The following is a 19,801-nucleotide window of genomic DNA, read 5'->3' as shown; positions in this document are numbered from 1 at the left end:
AATAAAAAAAACACAGATGTATTCTTGATTACATATATCCTAAGCCTATCAGAACTGTATTTTAAAAAATCTACCACGTGACAAACTTGATGCATGTTTACAACCGCATTTTCGAGGAGCAATTTCCATTTTGATGTGTTGTTTCACAGATTGTATTGCTAGCATTAGGCAGGATGGAAAATAAGATATCAAGTTGACATCTTGGATAGATAAAACTTCAGCTTAATGGGGCAGGGGAGTTCACTCAGGGCTCTAAGGAAGTACACTGTGAGTTGAGCGGTAATTTCATCAGAATATGCCCGGAGACACAGGCAAATTGCCAGGCTGGGACAGGACGACCGTGAATACATTGGGTTTTGCTCTCGCCACACACCGTCAAATGTTTTGGAAGAAAAGACTGCGTGTGTTCATAAGTTGGAAAGAAAGAAAAAGAGAAGTAATTCGGCTGCTGTTGCTTATGAAATAGGTTGAAAGGAGGAGCAAGAAATCTAATAAAATACTTGGCATGCGAGCCCATTATAACAGAATCTTTGTAAGTGGTTCCTCCTGGGTTGCTCTTAGAGTGGACTGGAAAGTGGCTAGATTGAGAATTGGAACATCGGGGTTCTACTCCTCGCTATACGGTCTTCAGAAACCACTTACTTCTTGGCCTCACTGGTCTGATTTGTAAAACAAGAGTCGTATAATATTTATTCCCTGAATGCATGAAATTGTTGCGATGATCCCATTAAACAAGTGAAAAAAATCTTTGAAAAATATAAAGCATAATATGTGTTATTATACACATTTCCCCAGCATTTATTCCTTATTTCCCAATGATGAAAAAGCCGGGCACTGGAAAACATCTGCCGTCTGTCCCCTGCCGCACCTGTGTCCCAGCACCTCCTGGCGTCCCTAGCAGTCAGCGTCCTCTCTGACAAGGGCAGTGTGTGTGGCCTGTCCACAGGCAGAGGCCTGAGCAAGATGGTCTCCCGGGTCTAGTCTAATCCTGGGGTCCGTCATCCCATGAATGTCGAATGTGACTCATGATTTTATTTTCTTTTTTAAGTCAAATGTTTTATTTATTTCTGGAGAGAGAAAGCAAGCAGGGGAGGGGCAGAGGGACGGGGGGTGACAGACGATCAGAAGAGGGCTCCGTGCTGACCGGCCGACAGCAGCGTGCCAGGCGCGGGGCTCCCACTCCCGGACCTCGAGATCATGACCTGAGCCGAAGTCAAACGCTCAACCGACTGAGCCACCCAGGCGCCCCGGGATCCAAGATTTCAAAAGGAGGAACATCCGGCTGGGACGCATGAGGCGCCAGTCAAACATCCTCAGCAACCTTACAGCGCAGTCGGTGGGAGGGTTGGACTTCTCAACAGGTCAACATACGATAAAACCCAACGTGGCATTATAGGCTTTGGAACCGGACAGACCTGGGTCCGGATTCCGGGATCATTATTTACCAGTTTTAAATCATTCGGCACAGTAACTTAACTGCCTCTCAGGCTCCTTATCTGTAATCACATTTTTTTCCCACGGATTGTCCAAATATGTCCTCATCTCTCAGAAATACTTAGCAAATCCTTCCGTTGCCTGTTAAAAAGATGGGCTGGAGGGCTCGTATACCATGGTTACTGAGCACCTAATACTTCTGTCTGTCCCAGCGGGGATACCCCAGCAACTGCCCTGCAAAAGATCCATAAACAATGTTGAAATACACTCGCTCATTTTAGAGATACAACCTATCTAGGGCCAGGAGCGAACCTCATTCTATTCCTAAGTAGGCTGGGACGACCGTTTAAAATGGGGTAAGTTCTTCTTAGCCCTTTTCTGAGGGTTGGCTATACAGATTGGGTAACAGCCCAGTCATGTACTGATTTATCTTGATTTACACGTAGCTGCTGTTTGAAACAGAAAGGTCAGGAACTACCACAATAGAAGCTAAGACCCCCATTGCGTATCACATACCTTTATGTCGTGGGCTTAAGAAAAAACAAACAAAAATCACCACCAATTATAATTTTAAGATATTGGGGACTGTAAGCAGTCCCTGACTTCAGAGATTTTAAAACAGGGGAAATGAGGCGACTTAGAGTCATGGTATGGTAAGGACATGCTTTCTTCATTAATTTAGTCCCCACAACAGACACATGAGGAAGATGGGATTTTTTTCCACACTTTACAGTTTGGATGAAAAGTCAGAAACAACAGCAGGTAGGGGTGCCTGGGTGGCTCAGGTCATGATCGCATGGTTCGTGGGTTCAAGCCCCGCATCGGGCTCGGTGCTGACCGCTCAGAGCCTGGAGGTTGCTTTGGATTTTGTGTCTCCCTCTCTCCCTCTCTCTCTGCCTCCCCTACTCGCTCTCTGTGTCTCTCTCTCTCTCAAAAATAAATAAACACTAAAAAAAAAAAAAAAAGAAAAGAAAAAGAAAGAAACAACAGCAGATAGAGCCAATACCCCGTGCCCACCAGCCGGAAGGAATGGATACACCGGTTTTATCAGAAACGTCCTAGTTCCTTCTGTCTCCTTTCCAGTCCTATTCGGGTCCTCCTTCCCTAGATGCCACCACCATCATGAATTTAGTGCACATGTCTTTTTTGCTTTCCCTACACACCATACCATAATAGTGTGTTTTAAAAATACTTGCAGAGAGGTGGTGACACGTTTTATTTCTCATGCGGTGACTTTCTTTGCTCGCTTCACGTCAGATTCCTAAGATGTAACCATGTTGGTTGATACGAATCTAGCTCATGAATTTCCACTTCTGCATTGTGTTCCTTAGTGTGAACCCACCACAAAACCTATCACTTCCCCTGTCTTGGGCTATCCCATAGAATGTTTTAGTAAACCTTCTTGGATGTAGCTCCTTGTGCACCTAAGGGGCATTTCTTCTGGGGTTATGTACCTAGATTGCTGTAGCTGGGTCATAGGCTGCGTGCACCTGCAATATTATGAAATATTCTTAAATGTTTACATTGATTTACACTCCTACCAGCCGTGTATGAATGAGTATTCCCATTTCCCTCACATCTTCGACGACACTTGGGGTTGTCAAACTTTTCAACTCTTGCAAATCTGATGAGTGGGAAGAGGTAACTCTATTGTCTCAATTTACTGGTGAGTTTTCTGTTTCTGACATGCGTAAAGGCTTTTTGGAATGTGGACTATGTGCTCGGTACTACCAGTCTAAGCCTCTCAGGAGAGGCTGTATATCATCCACCCTCTATGCTCACCTGAGTGTCTGAAGCACACAGGGAGGAGGTGGGCAGGCTGGGGTGTGGCCCGTGGGGTGGGTGGAAGATATGTCATGCTCTGAGTCTGATGACTGCTTCTGTACCCACATCCTGTTAGTTGTCAGGGACGCCAGGCCATAACAAATATTGACCCTAATTTTCTTAAGTGTAGGCTGCTTTTTGTTTATCGGTTGGTTACATTCAGGAGCCACTCTTCCTGAGAAGCTTGCAGGGCAGACAACACCTCCAGCCAAAGGCCCTTGGCAGAAAACATTCTGCTTCCCATGTCTCTTGAGAATCTGTGCCAAGTGGACAGGGTGACGGAGTAGACATGGCAGCAAGGACTTGTCGACTACGATTCTCCCTGAGCCTCTCTTCCTTAACACTTCAAGCCTACTTAAGCATGGATCTCGGGAGTGTTGAGGAAACTGGGATTTGGAGCACGCATTTGCTGATCTCAGCATCACCTCTTAACAAAGAGATGATGCTGGGAAAGTAATCTCTCTCCGTTGTGTTTTTTTCATCTGCAAAATGGTGACCATGGTAAGACCTACCCTATAGGATTGTTAGGACTAGGTGAGGTAATGTAGGCACACGGTAAGAGCTCATTACATGTTGGCTATTTGTGGTGATAACTACCAGATTTATGTCTGGGGATTACAGATCACAGTAAATGACGTGAGTGCCACAGGATTTGCACTGGTCTCCAAGTTTAGTCCCCTCTGTAACGTATTGTGCCATTTGTATTTTTACCTTGAAGAGAGATTGTAAACTGGAGGCCCAAGGGAATGTATTTTATTTGACCTTCAAGATATGCTTGTTTTATTTTAATGCGATTCAACTTTTAAAAACTGGGAACTCTCAAACAAATATCTTGATTTCTTTCTTGCTTCTCTTAAATAATTGAAGCTCTGGTAACGCTGGGCCGGGCGCCTCTGTATTTGAGAGAATTCCAAGAGGCCCTTCTCCATGGGGCACACTTTCTCCTCTTTGTCATAGCCCCCCTGTCCTCATACTGGTTGTATTTATTAACACCTCCTGGCCCTGGCGGGGGGCTGAATTTGCACCCCCTGCTTTTGTGCTTTCAGTCTTCAAGTTCCTTCATGATGATTAAGCCATTTTTCTCTGAGCTTCCGGGGATGGGGGTGGGGGAAAGAGGGAAGAGAAATAATGTCTGGTGATGGGCCAGCTCTGTGCCCTGCACTTTCCACGCCCTGTATTATTTAATCTTCACAACAGCTGTGAGGTAAATACTATTATCCTCAAGTATAAATTACAAAATACGTATTACAAATGGCTAAGCAAGCCTGGTAGGCTGAATAACTTGCTCCGGGTCACACTGCTACAAAGAGGCAGAGGTGGTATTTGAGGCTGGCCCTTGAGAAATCATCACCCCTTTTCTGTTTGTTATGTTGGGCCAGAGGATAGGAGACAGGCTTATTGGAGGTTTTGGTGTCTGTCATGTTAGGGCTCCCCCTTAATGTTCTGGCGGTTGTTAATGCTTTTTGGGTCTGCTCATGGGGAGAGGGAGGGGCAGGATCACCAGGAGGAGGTGCCCATGTGTGAGTCCTGAGGGATTATTTACTAGCCCCTGATTGGAGCCAGGGACTCCTTTAATGACCCTCTTCCCGAAGGACCAAGTGGGAGCTCGCTAGTCGCGCTTCTCACAGTTCAGGGTTGGCTTTGAGTTTGTGCCCCAACATGCTGGGAGGCAGGGGTTTTGAGAGTCAGACCACTTATTTACCTGTCTGAGGCTTCACAGCCCAGTTCTGGAAAGTCAGAGAAAATGTCAGTCTGGGAGTTTGAGCAAGCGGAAACAGGATGTGTTCCATACTGAAGGTAATTACATGGCTGGCCTGTGTAGTAAATGGTAATGAGGTAGGTGAAGTCGCACAACAGAGATGCCTCTGATTGGCTGAAGAATGTTGCTCTTACCTGGAAAAATATTTTGCAGCAGTTACCTGGGTGAAAACCAGCTTCCTGTAAAGGACTGATTTAAAAGCAACAACAACAACAACAACAACAACAAAGGCTCTTATGGGCTGAGTGCTCTTTACTATGTAATTATTTCTCAACTAATGATACCAACTCAACTTTATGCAAAGGAAAGGTTCAAAAACAATTCTCTTTGACCAAGGAATATTCTAAAGTGTATAACTACTGCTTCATAGCTTCAAAGGTGAGAACCACTCGTTCCCTTATTCTTCAAACAGAATTCACAGCTACAGAAACATTCTTAAATTAAAAAAAAAAAAAAAGCCATTTAATTTAGCACTCACAATTTAGTAGAATGTCCCGTGTGTGGCCTTAGGAGCCAGATAACTTTTTTTCTTTTCTTTTAGGATTAATACCAAGATCCTTTCTGAGAGAATCTCAATTTTTTAAGCCTGCGTTTTCACCCATACAAATGAGATAATAATATGCCAACTTCTACTTGGTGCTGTGAAGTTCAAGTGAGATTGTGTTCACTTCACGCAACAAATATTTATTGTTGATTATGTGCCAGGCACCATGCTTGATGCAGGGAACAAAAGATGGAAGGTTCTTGAGCCTCAAATGCTCCCAGTTTACTGAGGATAGACCCTGTTCCAACCACTAAAGGATGGCCGGGACACAGAAATCCATCCTGTGTGACAAGAGCCTATGGGACACCATGGCCCCAATCTGGGCTGGCAGTGGGTGGGGTGGCACTGTTCTGGGTCTGGAAGATGTCCAGGGTTCCATGAGAAACAGAAAGGAGATGACAAGGTGGGGACGAGCATGTGGATGGGAAACACTGTGAGGAAACCTTACAAACCCTCTGGTGTTCCTCCGAGTCAAATGGGGGCACCGGAAAATGGGGGTGGGGAGATAAAAGTGAAAGGTGGGAGAGGAGGGCAGGGTGGGGCCGGTATTGGCTTCCTGGTCAGGCACAAGGGTTTCCTGCTGGAGGTGAAGGGCCTCCACTGGAGGAAGGGATATCGGCAGCCGTTCCCAGCAGGAACAGGCAGCTGAGGGTGTGGCAGACTGTTTTGCCATCATCAGGTAACGTGGGCCAGTCATTATGTCGGCTAATTATGTAAATCAAACCTTCCCTGGATCTTGATCCCTGCAAAGTCTGCAGTGCTCAGATAGTCGTGTGCATATCTGAAGTCATTTCTCGCAGCCTTCCCTCTATCCTTCTAGTCACACGCCCCCACCTGGCCTTGGGCTCACCCTCAGCCGGGATTTCTGCACCTGCCGGACCTCACCATCCTCAATTACAGCGGGCCATGGCATACTCCCCTCTACCTGATGCACTGGAGAAATTCCAGGTCCCAACCAAGGCCCGCCTCTTGGACCATCACAGGACCCAGCTGGATCTAGCAATTCTATGGCCCACCAATCCAACGTTCGCCGTGACTTTGCTTGTTCAGCACCTTGGGAGGTCTTTGCCCACTGGTCCTTCTCTCTTCCTCTCCCTTCAGGGGTGATACAGCATCGCGCCCATTGCCCTTGCCCACTTCAATTATTTGGGCTGCTTAGGCAGGCCCCACTCTGACAGGGTGGGGGTGCCCAGAGCAAGAGTTTCTGGTGGAGAACCACAGCCCACACGTCTGTGTCCAGAAAGCTTATCAACGTTGCCAGCAAACTGGTAAATAAAATGTATTATGTCTGCCCACCATGCGAAACAGCAACAAAGCTTCAAAATGCTTATAGGGTGGGGGCGCCTGAGTGGCTCGGGTGGTTAAGCGGCAAACTCTTGATTTCAGCTCAGGTCATGATCTCGTGGTTCCTGAGATGGAAACCACCACTGGGGCTCCACGCTGACAACCTGCTTGGGATTCTGTCTCTGCCTCTCTCTGCCCCTCCCCAGCTCGTGCTCACTGTCTCTCAAAACAAACAAACAAACAAACAAATAAATAAAAACACATATAAGGCTATAGGTTTTACTTGACTCATAGTTGGCAAAATATTAAAGATGATGGAATTTAACTGTTATTGTACATGGCTGGGTGAGCTTTTGGTGAACTGGCAATGTTGGATAAATAATAAGTAGAGGCTTAAATCATAATAAATTATATAATTATTACGTACATTTTATTTATCCTGCCCTACTTCAGCTCAACCACTCTGTTATAATCAAGATTTTTCTGTCGTTTATGCTTACTTCATAATAAAGACATGTATGTCTTTATTAAAATGTCTGTATTAAATAATGTCTTTATTAAAATACATTGTAATTATTTGGAGGTGATGAAGTAAATCTGTTTTTATTTTAAAAATGAACGACATTAAATGTGAAAATTAATCATTATTTCATACACATTTTTAATCGTTATTTTTCTCCTAAAATAGTGGCAGTGGCCTTTTAAAATTAAGAGGCAAAGGAAAATTACGAGGCACATCCAACCAAAATGATTTACATGGAGTTGAGTTTTTAATTTTTCAAATATCTGAATCCTATTAAATGCTTTATAAAAAATAAATCTGTTTGTATGTCTAGCGTTATGTGTCTCTTCAGTTGCCAACGTAAAAGAATTATCACGGTTTGTGTATGTCACGTGCATGTTTATATAAACACACAAATTTAAGAGTAATGCGAGCTGTTTAATATCGCAAAACGTTCTTCTGTCAGCATGTTGCGAACGCCCTGCTGACTTGCGAGTAGCCCCAGAGCCATGCTCTGGAGCACAGATGAGCCATCCGGCACTCCTGGGAAGCGATATTTAATTGATGTCATCCGTGCTATCTGAGAGGAAGTTCTCGGCAAGCTAATTTGTCTTTTACCTTCATGCTTCTGTCACTCAAACATTCCGGGCACTTTGAAGCGGTGTCCACCTCTGACCTTGGCAGCAGCCCGAGCCACAGGCTTTCACGGCGTTTGGATGCAGTTGCCTTTTATTTCAAGGACAAAAGAACAGGAGGTGTGGACAAGTGGTTCCCTGGGGCCTGCGTGGCTTTCCCTACGAGAATGGTTTAGTTATGAGAGAGAACGTTTATGGCGACAGGTTATGCTGTGCCACCGATGAGCACCAGGTCTGTGTAACGGATGACAGGGGGCCCATGTATTTCTTTACTACAGTTTTTGCTTGTTTGTGTTAAGTGTGTTTACATTCTGCAAAGCCCGCTAAAGCACGGGACACGCAATTCGGTTTAAATTTCAGGTAAACAATGACCAACTTTTTAGGACAAGCATATCCTCAAAATTGCATGGGACATACTTATACTAAAAATTGTTTGCTGCTTCTCTGAAATTCAAAGTTAAGTGAGCATCCTGTATTTTTATTTGCTAAATGTGGCAACCCTACAGGCCAAGAGCATGCTCTCTCTTCCCCAGGACTCAAGGCAGTACTGAGCTACAAGGGCATTATATGGAACACAAGAAAGAGAAAAGCAGATCTCTGAATTCTGAAAATCTCAGCCTGGACCCTTGAGGGAGGAGTGTTGAATATCCTTTCTACTAGTGCCAAAGGTAAGTGGAATCAGGTTGTTTAGTTTCCTATGAGGAATGTCTGTGGGAAACCGGAAAATGCGTTCTTTCTCCCCAATGTGCATTTAATCATGAAGCCACAGAGTGTTTGTCACTGGTCTGCTTTGCCATAACGCTTGAATAATCACCAACTCTTTATTTATTTATTCATTTATCTATAAAGTATTTGTTAAACCTTTCTTGTGCCTGGCACATTACATTTAATAGTCAGGGCACCCCTATGAGGTAGATATTATTATCTCTCTTTTACAGATCCAGAAATTAAGCTCAGGGAAGTTAAATAAATTGCCTATACTTGTCCACTTGGTAAGTTACAGAGGCAGAAGCTAAATCCATGTTGTTCTGACTCCCCACCTTCTGGGGGAAACACAAGCGAGGGTGTGGAAGGGAGAAAAGGGAGAAGCACCTGTCACACTTTAGGGATCATCTTATATACTTCACACTATTGACAATCCCTCCCTCTTGTTCAAGTCAGATCGAATTCTGATCTCTCAGAAAAAAAAAAAAATACTTGGAAGAAATACAGAATTTTTTCCATAAGGTAAAAACTGTAGTGCTAAAAAATAAAAAAATAAAAAATAACGTTTGATCATCCTAAAACTTTATCTGGAAATGCAAAAGGCCTAAATTTGCCAAAACAGTGTTGAAAAAGAAGAACAAAGTTGGAGGACCTAAACTACCTGATTTCAAAACTTATTATAAAGGTACAGTAACCAAATACATGCGGTATTTGCATACAGATAGAATGCAGGTCAATGGTAGGCGCTAGAGTCCAGAAATAAACCCACACATTTGTGGTTAATTGATTTTTAAAAGGGATGCAAAAGAGTAAGGATAGTGTTGTCAAATGGTAGTGGAAAAATTGGATATCCATATGCAAAATAAACAACAGCAACAGATATAAAATATTTAGATGCTTCATTCTATACACAAAAATTAATTCAAAGCAGATCATAAATCTAAATGTTAGAGCTCAAATTATAAAACGTTTAGAAAAAATCCTTCCAACCTCGGGTTAGGCAAAAATTTCTTAAGTATGACTTCAAGCGTGTGATCTCTAAAAGAAAATAAAAAGGATACAGTGGACTTTATGAGAATTAAGAACTTTGACTTTTGAGTAACATTTAGAGGAGAAATGGAAAGCAAACTGACAGGAATGATTTGCAGACCATACGTCTCTCATGAGAGACTTATATCCAGAACGTGTAAAGAACTCCTACAACTCACCAATAAGACAAACTATCCAACAAATAAATAGACAAGGCATTTAATAGACATTTTATCAGCAAAAATGCGTCGATGGCCAAAAAAACAAAACAAAACAAAAAGCACAGGAAAAGATGCTTATCATGCTCAATCATTAGGGAAATATAAATCACATCACAATTAGTTAGTATACGTCTATATACTAGGTACATTCTATACCTACTAGAATGTCACTGATCAAAAAGACTTATGGTACGAACTTTTGGAGACAATGTGGAGAAACTGAAACCCATATACATTGCTGGTAATAATGTAAAATGGGGGGCGCCTGGGTGGCGCAGTCGGTTAAGCGTCCGACTTCGGCTCAGGTCACGATCTCGCGGTCCGTGGGTTCGAGCCCCGCGTCAGGCTCTGGGCTGATGGCTCGGAGCCTGGAGCCTGTTTCCGATTCTGTGTCTCCCTCTCTCTCTGCCCCTCCCCCGTTCATGCTCTGTCTCTCTCTGTCCCAAAAATAAATAAAAAACGTTGAAAAAAAATTAAAAAAAAAAATGTAAAATGGTATAGTCACAGTCACTTTGGAAATCAGTTTAGCTGTTTCTTAAAACTTAAACATAAGGGCGCCTGGCTGGCTCAGTCGGTAGAGCATGTAACTCTTGATTTCAGGGTTGTGAGTTCAAGCCCCACCTTGGGCGCGGAGCCTACTGAAAAAACAGCAACAACAAACCCTTAAACATAAACAATTCCACTTCTAGGTATCCACTCAAGAGAAATGATAATATCTGTCCACACAAAGACTTGTACATGAATGCTCAGAGCAGCATTATGCATAATAGTCTGAAGTCCAAATGTCCATCTCCTGATGCACAAACAAAATGTGACATATCCGTATCACAAAATGCTACTCGGCAGTGAAAAGGAACGAACTGCTAAACATGTCACAACATGGATGAAACTCCAAAATGTTATACTAAGTGAAAGAAGCCCAGACACAAAAGACTCCATTTTGCAATGATTCAATTTATATGAAATTTCTAGAAAAGACAAGACTGTAGCCTGAGGGTGGGAAGGGGAGCAAGCATTAGCCATAAACAGGTGTGAGGAAACTTTCAGGTGATAGAAGTGCGCCAGACCTGGATTAAGGTGATGGTTGTACAGCTGTGTAAGTTTACCCAAATTAATTAAACCAGGGGCGCCTGGGTGGCTCAGTCGGTTGAGCGACCGACTTCGGCTCAGGTCATGATCTCACGGTTTGTGGGTTTGAGTCTCGCGTCAGGCTCTGTGCTGACAGCTCGAGCCTGGATGGAGCCTGCTTCGGGTTCTGTGTCTCCCTCTCTCTCTCTCTCTCTCTCTGCCCCTCCCCTACTCGTGCTCTGTCTCTCTCTGTCTCAAAGATAAATAAACAAAAAATCAAATTAATCAAAGTGTACACTTAAAATGGGTCCATTTTATAATATACAAATCTCAAGAAGTCTTTTAAAAATCCGTGTTGTATTTAACCAGTCATCTTACTGTGTTGGATACAGCTTTCACCCGGATACCTAACACTCCAGGGGGTTCTAACACTTTGGGTTAGTCGTCCTGTAGAGACACCTTTGCAAGTGGATCGGCCAGCTTGTTGTGTGTCTTCAATTGTCCTTAGGGATGTTCCAAACTCCTGAAGGAAGGGGATGTACGTAGTATTCCAGAGTTCTCCAGCAGATGATTTCTTAAGATAGCATATTTGGATAAGTGGAGGAGAAATCACTCAAGGAAGACACTAAACTCTTACATTCTCTTATTTTTATACCTGAAAAAAAAAATGCCGTTAGGTTCAAATTTGCCATGGACGGAGTCATTCCGGTTTGTATCTGTAAGGGTCTCCCAACACAAGTAGAGAAGACTGCTCTTTGCGCCTGTGATTCCGGATGTGAAGACCTATTTCCGACCACAGGTTGCAAAAGAAGCTTATTCGGCAAGAATGCAGAGCATCAGTAAGGGAGGCAGATTATGAAGAAATGATGGAATCCTCGAACACTGAGAACAAAACAGAACAGCCCTAGTGCTGGGGTAATGCCTCTGGTAGGGTTCTGGTTCCCATCCCTTCCTCTGCTGGGGGTGAAGGGGCTTCTCTCAAACACCTTCCTTTATAGCATCTCCCCTGCAGTCAGGGTAGCGGGACAACAAACACTCCCTAAACCTCACAGGCCCCAAACAACAACCACGGAGTTCTAGTCGAGGCCGTTTGCTATGGCTTTGGGGGCCTCTCCTGGGTGGCTGACCTCACGCCTTGGCTCAAGGCCAAGTTCATCCCTCTGCAGGCACTAAGATACCAGAGGAGTCTCCACCGAGTCTCACGTTGGCAGTTAAATTCTTCTGCCCATATTATTTTTTCTAACATTTATTGACCAGACCAACTCGCCCCTGCTCAGAAGAGGGACTAAAAATGTTAGCGGATGGCATTCTCATTCCCATAGTGCCTCATTAGCAGCACTTGTCATCCTTGTGATTTGTCTTCCCCAACCATCACCTGGGAGTGTCTCTAGAGAAGACACTGGAAGTCATCATCTTTATCTATCTTGGCCTGGCCCAGCACCATGCACTGTGTAGGTGCTGAATACATGTTTTGGTTTTTGTTCTGTTGTGTTGCGTTTTTAACAAGTAAATGTTCACCACGGAAAGCTCAGAGGCCTGGACCGGAGACATTGTGTGTTCTGTATTTTTGCATTTGATTTTCTTTCTAGTAAAAAGCAGCCCAAATCCAGAAGTTTCCATTTGTTATCCTGTAAGTTGCTGTGGTCAGCTGCATTTCTCACAACTTGGCTAAGTCAAATCACGAGGGACATTTTTCACAACTTGGCTGGGTCAAATCATGTGGTTTATGATTTTTTAAAAAATTACAAGAAAGGACCATTGGTTTCTCACTGTTGCTGGAATATTTACAACAGTATAACTTTTGCTCGTACCCACTCTCCTGGGAGCACAGTGTAGTTATAGGCATTACCTAATGTAGTCAGTTCTGGGGAGGGGAATGGAGGTACAGTAACCTCTATTGTCTGGAATAAAAACTTGGTAAGGTTCAGTGGTTTGCACAAGTACACACGGGAACCTATAGACCTCGATTTCCTGACTTTGGTTTGCGTATCTCTCCATTCCCTCTGGTTCTGTGTTAACTTTTCAAATCAGGAAAATGTGTGAAACAGGCCGATTTTAACTGGCCTCTTTTAAGGTGAATATTTTTCTTTTCCAGTGTCTTTGTCATGTTCTAGACAACTTGGGTTCAAAATAATTGATATAATAACAAATCCACCAAAATAGCAAACAGCACCTCTCTGAAGCCAAGGTCACTCCTCAGATTGGGCTGGACAACCTCAGAGCACGAAATTACATGACCTCGAAGGCCCCATCCTCTTCTAAGATTTCATGACTCCAGACTTGAGAACATCTCCAAATGAAATCTATCCTGATTTAAACAAATATATACAACTCACTTTCCAACGGCTGTCTCAGGATGTTTGTCTAGTGTGGTAATGAACTTAGGAGGTCAGCCAGCCACTCTGGCTTCTATTCTTTTAGGAAAAAGTGGTTCAGAGTTTAAAGAAACTACTATATAATGCTGCAGGTCACCTGGCTTACTCCATGCCTCTTTCCTTCCACGTTATTTGTTGGCTCATTCATTCATTTCTTCATCCATTCATCAAGCACTTATGAGGACCTGCTCTGTTCTGGACACTAGGCTTACTGCAGGGCATGGAAAATCACCTGGTCTCTGCCCTCAGGGATCTCACCATCCAGCGAGGGTACAGATAATTATAATCTAAGATGGTAAGTATAATAAAATGCACAGAATATTTTAAGACCCCCCCCCCCCCAAGGAGAGGTACCTCAGTCAGCTTTGGGGTGGCCAAGGAAGAGGTAAGGAGGCGATAGCTCAAGGTCAGTATTCAGGTATGAGATATACATCCTGGAGAATGAGAGAGTGAATGGAGAGGAATGTGGTAGGATTAGCTGATAGCACCGAGGGTCCTCTTGAGATTATTAGTCATGGATTGAAACCGAGACCGTGGAGCCTTGCAGAATGTTGTCCTTGAGCCACGTTCAGGTGCTTGGGTACAAGTACAGAGTGGATGGAGGGTAGGATCTTCCCTGGGCTTGGTGCGTCCACATGAGTACGAAAGGGAAAAAACAAGTAAAGATGGGGAGGCTGCATGTAAGGGATGACTGTGTTTACGGCCAGTGCCCCTCAACTGGGAAGAGCATGAGGGAGAGAGGACGTGCAGCTGCGGGATGTCTAGAGTCTGGGTTGGGAACTGGGGGAGTGAGGTGGAAAGACAACAAGTGAAAGTTGGAGAGTGTGGTGCTTTAAAATGACACGTGGACAGGTTACAGGCAGTGACCAGAGGGAATGTAGCCTGAGGGAGCGTGCAGGACAGGCCTGTGGAAGAGAGAAACCCAAGGGACGGAAGGACGGGAGGATATTGGATAGACTGTCTACTCTATATAGATGTTAAAACTGCCATGACTGGAGTTGTATCAGCTTCCTATTGCTGCTGTGAAAAATAACCAAAAATGTACTGGTTTGAGCAACACACATGGATGACCTCACTTTTAATTTTTTTTTTTAACGTTTATTTATTTTTGAGACAGAGAGAGACAGAGCATGAACAGGGGAGGGGCAGAGAGAGAGGGAGACACAGAATCCGAAACAGGCTCCAGGCTCTGAGCTGTCAGCACAGAGCCTGACGCGGGGCTCGAACCCATGAACCGTGAGATCATGACCTGAGCCGAAGCCGGACGCTTAACCGACCAAGCCACCCAGGCACCCCTGGATGACCTCACTTTTATGTAGATGATCAACACAGCGTCATGGGCTAAAAGTAAGGTGTTGGCAGGCCTGTGTTCCTTCCTGGAGGTTCTGGAGGAGAATATGTTTCCTTACCCTTTTCACCTTCTAGAGGCTGCCTGCATATCCCTTAGCCTGTGGCCCTCCTTCACTTCAAAGCTGGCTACTGTAGGCTGTATCTTCCTCTCATGGTATCACTCTGACCTCTCTGCTTCCTTCTTCCATCTTTTTTTTAATTTTAGAGAGAGAGAGAGAATGCACCAGCAAGGGAAAAGGGCTTAGGGAGAGACGGACACACACACACACACACACACACACACACACACAGAGAGAGAGAGAGAGAGAGAGAGAGAGAGAGAATCCCAAGAAGCCTCAATGCTTAGTGCATAGCCCCATGGGGGTTCGATCCCATGACTCTGGGATGATGACCTGAGCTGAAATCAAGAGTCAGACACTCAACCAACTTAGCCACCCAGACGACCCTCCCTCTTCCATTTTTAAGGACCCTTATGATCAGGCCCATCTGGATAATCCAGGATAATCTCTCTGTTTTAAGGTCAGCTCATTAGCAATCTTAATTTCATCTACGACTTCCCTTTGTCATGTGTTAGTCGGCTCCCATAACAAAGTACCACAGAATGGGGGGCTTGTACAACAGAAGTTTATTTCTCACAGTTCTGGAGGCTGGAAGTCCAAGGTCAAGGTGTTGGCAGATTTGGTTTCTCTTGAAGACTCTTTCCTGGCCTTGCAGATGGCTATGTCCTTATATGGTCTTTCCTTAGTGTGCACATTCCTGATGTCTCTTTGCGTGTCCAGATTTCCTTTTATAAAGATACCAGTTAGATTGGATTATGGCCCAACCTAAGTGCCTCATTTTAATGTAGTTACCTCTTTAAAGACCCTATCTCCAAATACAGTCATGTTCTGAGGACTAGGAGTGAGGGCTTCAACATTTGAATTTGGGGAAGATGGGATTCAGGCCATATCACAGGTAACATATTTATAGTTTCCAAGGATGAAAAGAATACCCATCACTCCAGTGCTAAAGGCTTCAAGAAGTGGGGATGGGCCTTCTGGTCTGAGAGTATGTGTGTTAGACCCACCAGAGGTTTGGGAGGAGAAGCCGGAGGAGGCACAGAGGACCCTGGCCATGTGGGTAACTCAGAGGCGTGTGTGAGAAAGGGCTGCTGCTCGAGAAGGTGCGGGAAAATCAGCCTGGTTAGGACGGAGCTAGGCGTAGTTAGGGCAAGAAGGTGACAAGGACTCTGAGAGAAGAGGTTTAGGTTTCAGTGTTTCAGTCATGAGATCAGAGGGCACAGGACAAGGGTTTGGTAGGTTCAGAAGAAGGTGAGACTGAGTTGGCGTGGGGGTATACAGACCTCTACAGGAGGTAGGCATGGCCTAGAGAGTTGGAATTCCCATGGTGACTGATGTGAACAGAAATGTGACGCATCTTAATTACTTCTCAAGCCCTCTCCCAACCCCACTGCCTTCAAAAAGTTTTTCCCAAGCTCACGCCGATCTCATTTTTCTCATCCTTTCTTCACTGAACATATCATTTAGTTTTGTACCTAATTTTTCTTTGTACAGTTAGATAATTGTATGATTTGTCCACACAATTGGACTGTAGCCTCTTGTAGAGTACGGACCATATTTGATTTCTCTGTAATGCCAAGAATAGTCCTGGGCGTGTAGTTCAGGTACTCAATAAATAATTGATTAAGTTCTCCATACATTTTATTTTTAGAAGAGATAACAGGCCGGATCCTTCCATCACCTTCTATGACTTCGTTTTCTTTCTTACCATTACCAGCTTTCCAGTGACTTGAGAATTTCGCTGGAAGTATAAAGCGATCTTGTTTCCTTACAGATTCCACATGGCAACCGACACTTACTGAGCACTTTCTTTGCGTGGGTGGATGCTTTAACTGTCTCATTTTACAGATGAGCAAACGGAGGTCTGGACAAGCGAAACAGCTTTTCCTGAGACCACACAGGCGGAAGGTGGTGAAAGCAGGTCTCAGACTCAGCTCTGTGTGAACCCAAAGCCCATCCTTTCTGTATATATTGGTGGGCAGCCTTCCATTTGTCAGTCTTCCTTTCTTCTCTAGGTGCGAAACAGCAGATGATAGTGGTCATAAAAGTGTCACTCATGCAAGACGACCACTTTTAGGCCTTGTCGTAAAGCTTCATTTCCATTGTGCAAAGTTTAAACCTCTGGAGTCCAGGTTCTTGCCACAACTTCAGTATGAGTTTCTATCCCAGGGACTTCTGAGTGTGTAGAAACGAAGTCCACAGAGTCTAGGTCGTCTCTGAACAGAGTTGCCAGTTAACTCCAACATTTTTCCTGTCTACTCCACAAAGCTCTGTTTCCAGGGCTTTGTGAGGATGTCATTGTGGCCAAGAGGTGCTTCTGCCTGGGACATGAGCCTTGTGGCAGCTGGGTGTCTGCTCCATAGGTCTTTCCAGCTGAGGGAAGGATGACACATATTTTCTAGGCACCTCATTTTAAAAACCAAACAGTAGTAAACGTCTTCCTTCTTTAAAAAAAAAAAAGATCAGTTTGCTCTTTTTTTTTTTTTTTTTTTTTTGGAAGGAGAGATGAACTTGGAAGCAGAAATTCTGACAGGGTTTAGAGTATTTTCTGCCTTCATCATCTTTCATTTTCGATTTCTCGTGTGTACTTAGGAAAGTTGCATTTCTGTTGTATTGGCCTGTTTGATCCAGTGCTCTAGGATGGAGAAACTGTTCCAAACCATTCCAGAAGGCAGCTCAAGTTTCTCTGAAGATCACAGAAATTCAAGTCACGTACATGCAGCCAGATCTGTGCTTTCAACTACTCCGGAGAGATGACTCTCTGAACTCCTAAATTCTCCAGAGAAGAAAATGCACGACAGTTTTGTTTTTGCAGTGAATTTCAGTGTCCCACAGCCCTGTTGCGAAATGAGTTTTACTAGCTAACTGAAGTGTCAGCTTTGAAGCAAGTGAGACTCGGACCTTGTTTTCCCCTCGGTGAGACGTTAGCTCGCTCTCTCTGATGTTCGTCTTCTGTAGAATGCGTCTCCTGGGAGGCAGGACCCAAACACTGCCATCACAGCCCCTCTGTGTACGCGGCGTGCGGATACGAGAGCTGACGCGGGGCCTCTAGGAAGTCTGCGTGTGCCTGGGTGCAGGGTCGTGATGAATGCATTGGAGAAGTCTCCTTGGAGCCACATGTGAAAGTTAAGGCATCGATCTGATTTTGATTGGCATCGGCACGTGGACACCTGAGCACTAGGGGTTCTGGTGATTCTGTAGCAAGTGGATGCAGGCTCTGGGAGTGGGTCTCCACCACTGGTGTGTTAGGAAAGAATACGGAGCCTCAGGCTCTTCGAAATAGGACAGGGCCTGCGCCTCCGTGTTATTAAAAACTTCCCCAGAAGATTCTGATGAGTACTAAAATTTGAAAACCGCTGTTGGAGGATTAACATTAATTATTGTACAGCTTCCGCCGTGGGCATGTGCTAGTGAGAGGCTGTGCTTGTAAATGAAAGTAAATTTCTGGACAGTGACCTTTTACAAAATCGTTTCTCATTACAAGTGGAAGGGAAGGAATAGAAAATACCAGAGGTACTATCGTCTTACAAGGCAATCAGGAGAAAACCTAAATCATTGATAAGAGGAGTTACTAAGCAACCACTTGTCTGGCCAGGATGATAAAGGGGCTTCACATGAAAACTTCTAGGCCTAGGGAGAGAGCTTTAGGCCCCACTTAAAGAACTGTTACTCACTTTATTTCACTTTATTTTGCTTCTATTTTCCTTTCTATTTAACTGCTGGTGAACATGCTTGAAGACAACGTTCTCACCAAATAAATAAAGAAATTGTAAGTGATATTTCACACGAAAGCTAAGTAATTTATGCAAGAGGGTAGAGCAGAAGACTTAAGTAAATAGTTCTTGTTGAAGGGTAACTGGGTAAACTAATTTGTATTTGTGTGTGAAGTTTTGCTAAAGGACACCTGTCTCCATGAAATGGGCCCCTTGAGGGTATTGCCTTGAGGTAAAGAACGGAATCTCGCAAGGGGCTCGGTTCAGCCAGTAGAAGCAGAACAGCGAATCCTCACCCAGGTTGTGGGGCCGGGCAGCCGGCGGGCCTGCTGGCATTTGAACCTCAGAGTGGAGAGGGGTTTGCAGGTTGCTACTCAGCTCAGATGCACCCTCGCCTCCGGTTTTTTATTCCCATGACAGGGCCCTGACAGGCTGGATATGAGGATTAAAAACAACAACAACAACAAAAACCCACATCAAAACCAAGAGAAAAATTGTTACTAAGTGTTCCAAGAGATTGACTCTGTTTGGAAATTTTTTCAGGGGCCCAGTAACCAGTCACGTTCCCATAGACAGCACAGTGTGTGTGTGTGTGTGTGTGTGTGTGTGTGTGTGTGTGTGTTTAAGAAGGCCTTGTCCTCCAGCTCTGGGAAGAAAGCAACACCCTGCAAGGAAGGTGCTGGCATCCTGTTAGCGCCTGGAGGACCCACTACGGGAGTCAACAAGAGGCTTTTCAGGCCCAACCGTGAAAACCAGGGCGGATGGGGCCTCTGAGCACAGTGGGCCTATGTTTGCCCTGCCGCATTTTCTAAATTCACACCTATCACCTGGGCAAATATTTGTTTGTGGGGCAACGGCATGGAATATTTGAGATCAGGACTGTAGTTAAAAACTACAGACATATAAATATTTCGTCTAACTTCAGGGCTGGGGTGCCATCACCACACTCTCAAACAGGAGGCAAGTGATGGTCTTGGGCAGTTTTCTCTCCAAACAAATTCCACCTGGGGAGGCCTTTGAGGGGTGTATGCGGGCTCATATTTGCTTGTGCTAATTTCATCAGACTTTCGTCCCGTTAAGAAAATCTGAAAGGGAGCCTTTTTTCTCTAAGCATTGCCTATTTCTTTCCAGTGGGAAGAGAATACCTTTTCCGGATTAAAAAATTAATAGATAAATCTTTTGTTTGGCCTAAGTAGTTAGGAATGCTGGACTGGGAAAAGTCACTTGTCTTTCCTTGATTCTGTTTTTTTGTTTTTGTTTTTGTTTTTGTTTTTGTTTTTGTTTTTGTTTTTGCTTTTT

This window comes from Neofelis nebulosa, chromosome 1 (assembly GCF_028018385.1).
Source record: "Neofelis nebulosa isolate mNeoNeb1 chromosome 1, mNeoNeb1.pri, whole genome shotgun sequence".
Lineage (NCBI taxonomy): Eukaryota > Metazoa > Chordata > Mammalia > Carnivora > Felidae > Neofelis > Neofelis nebulosa.
The sequence above is the reverse complement of the archived record's forward strand: the minus strand, read 5'-3'. Positions refer to the sequence as shown.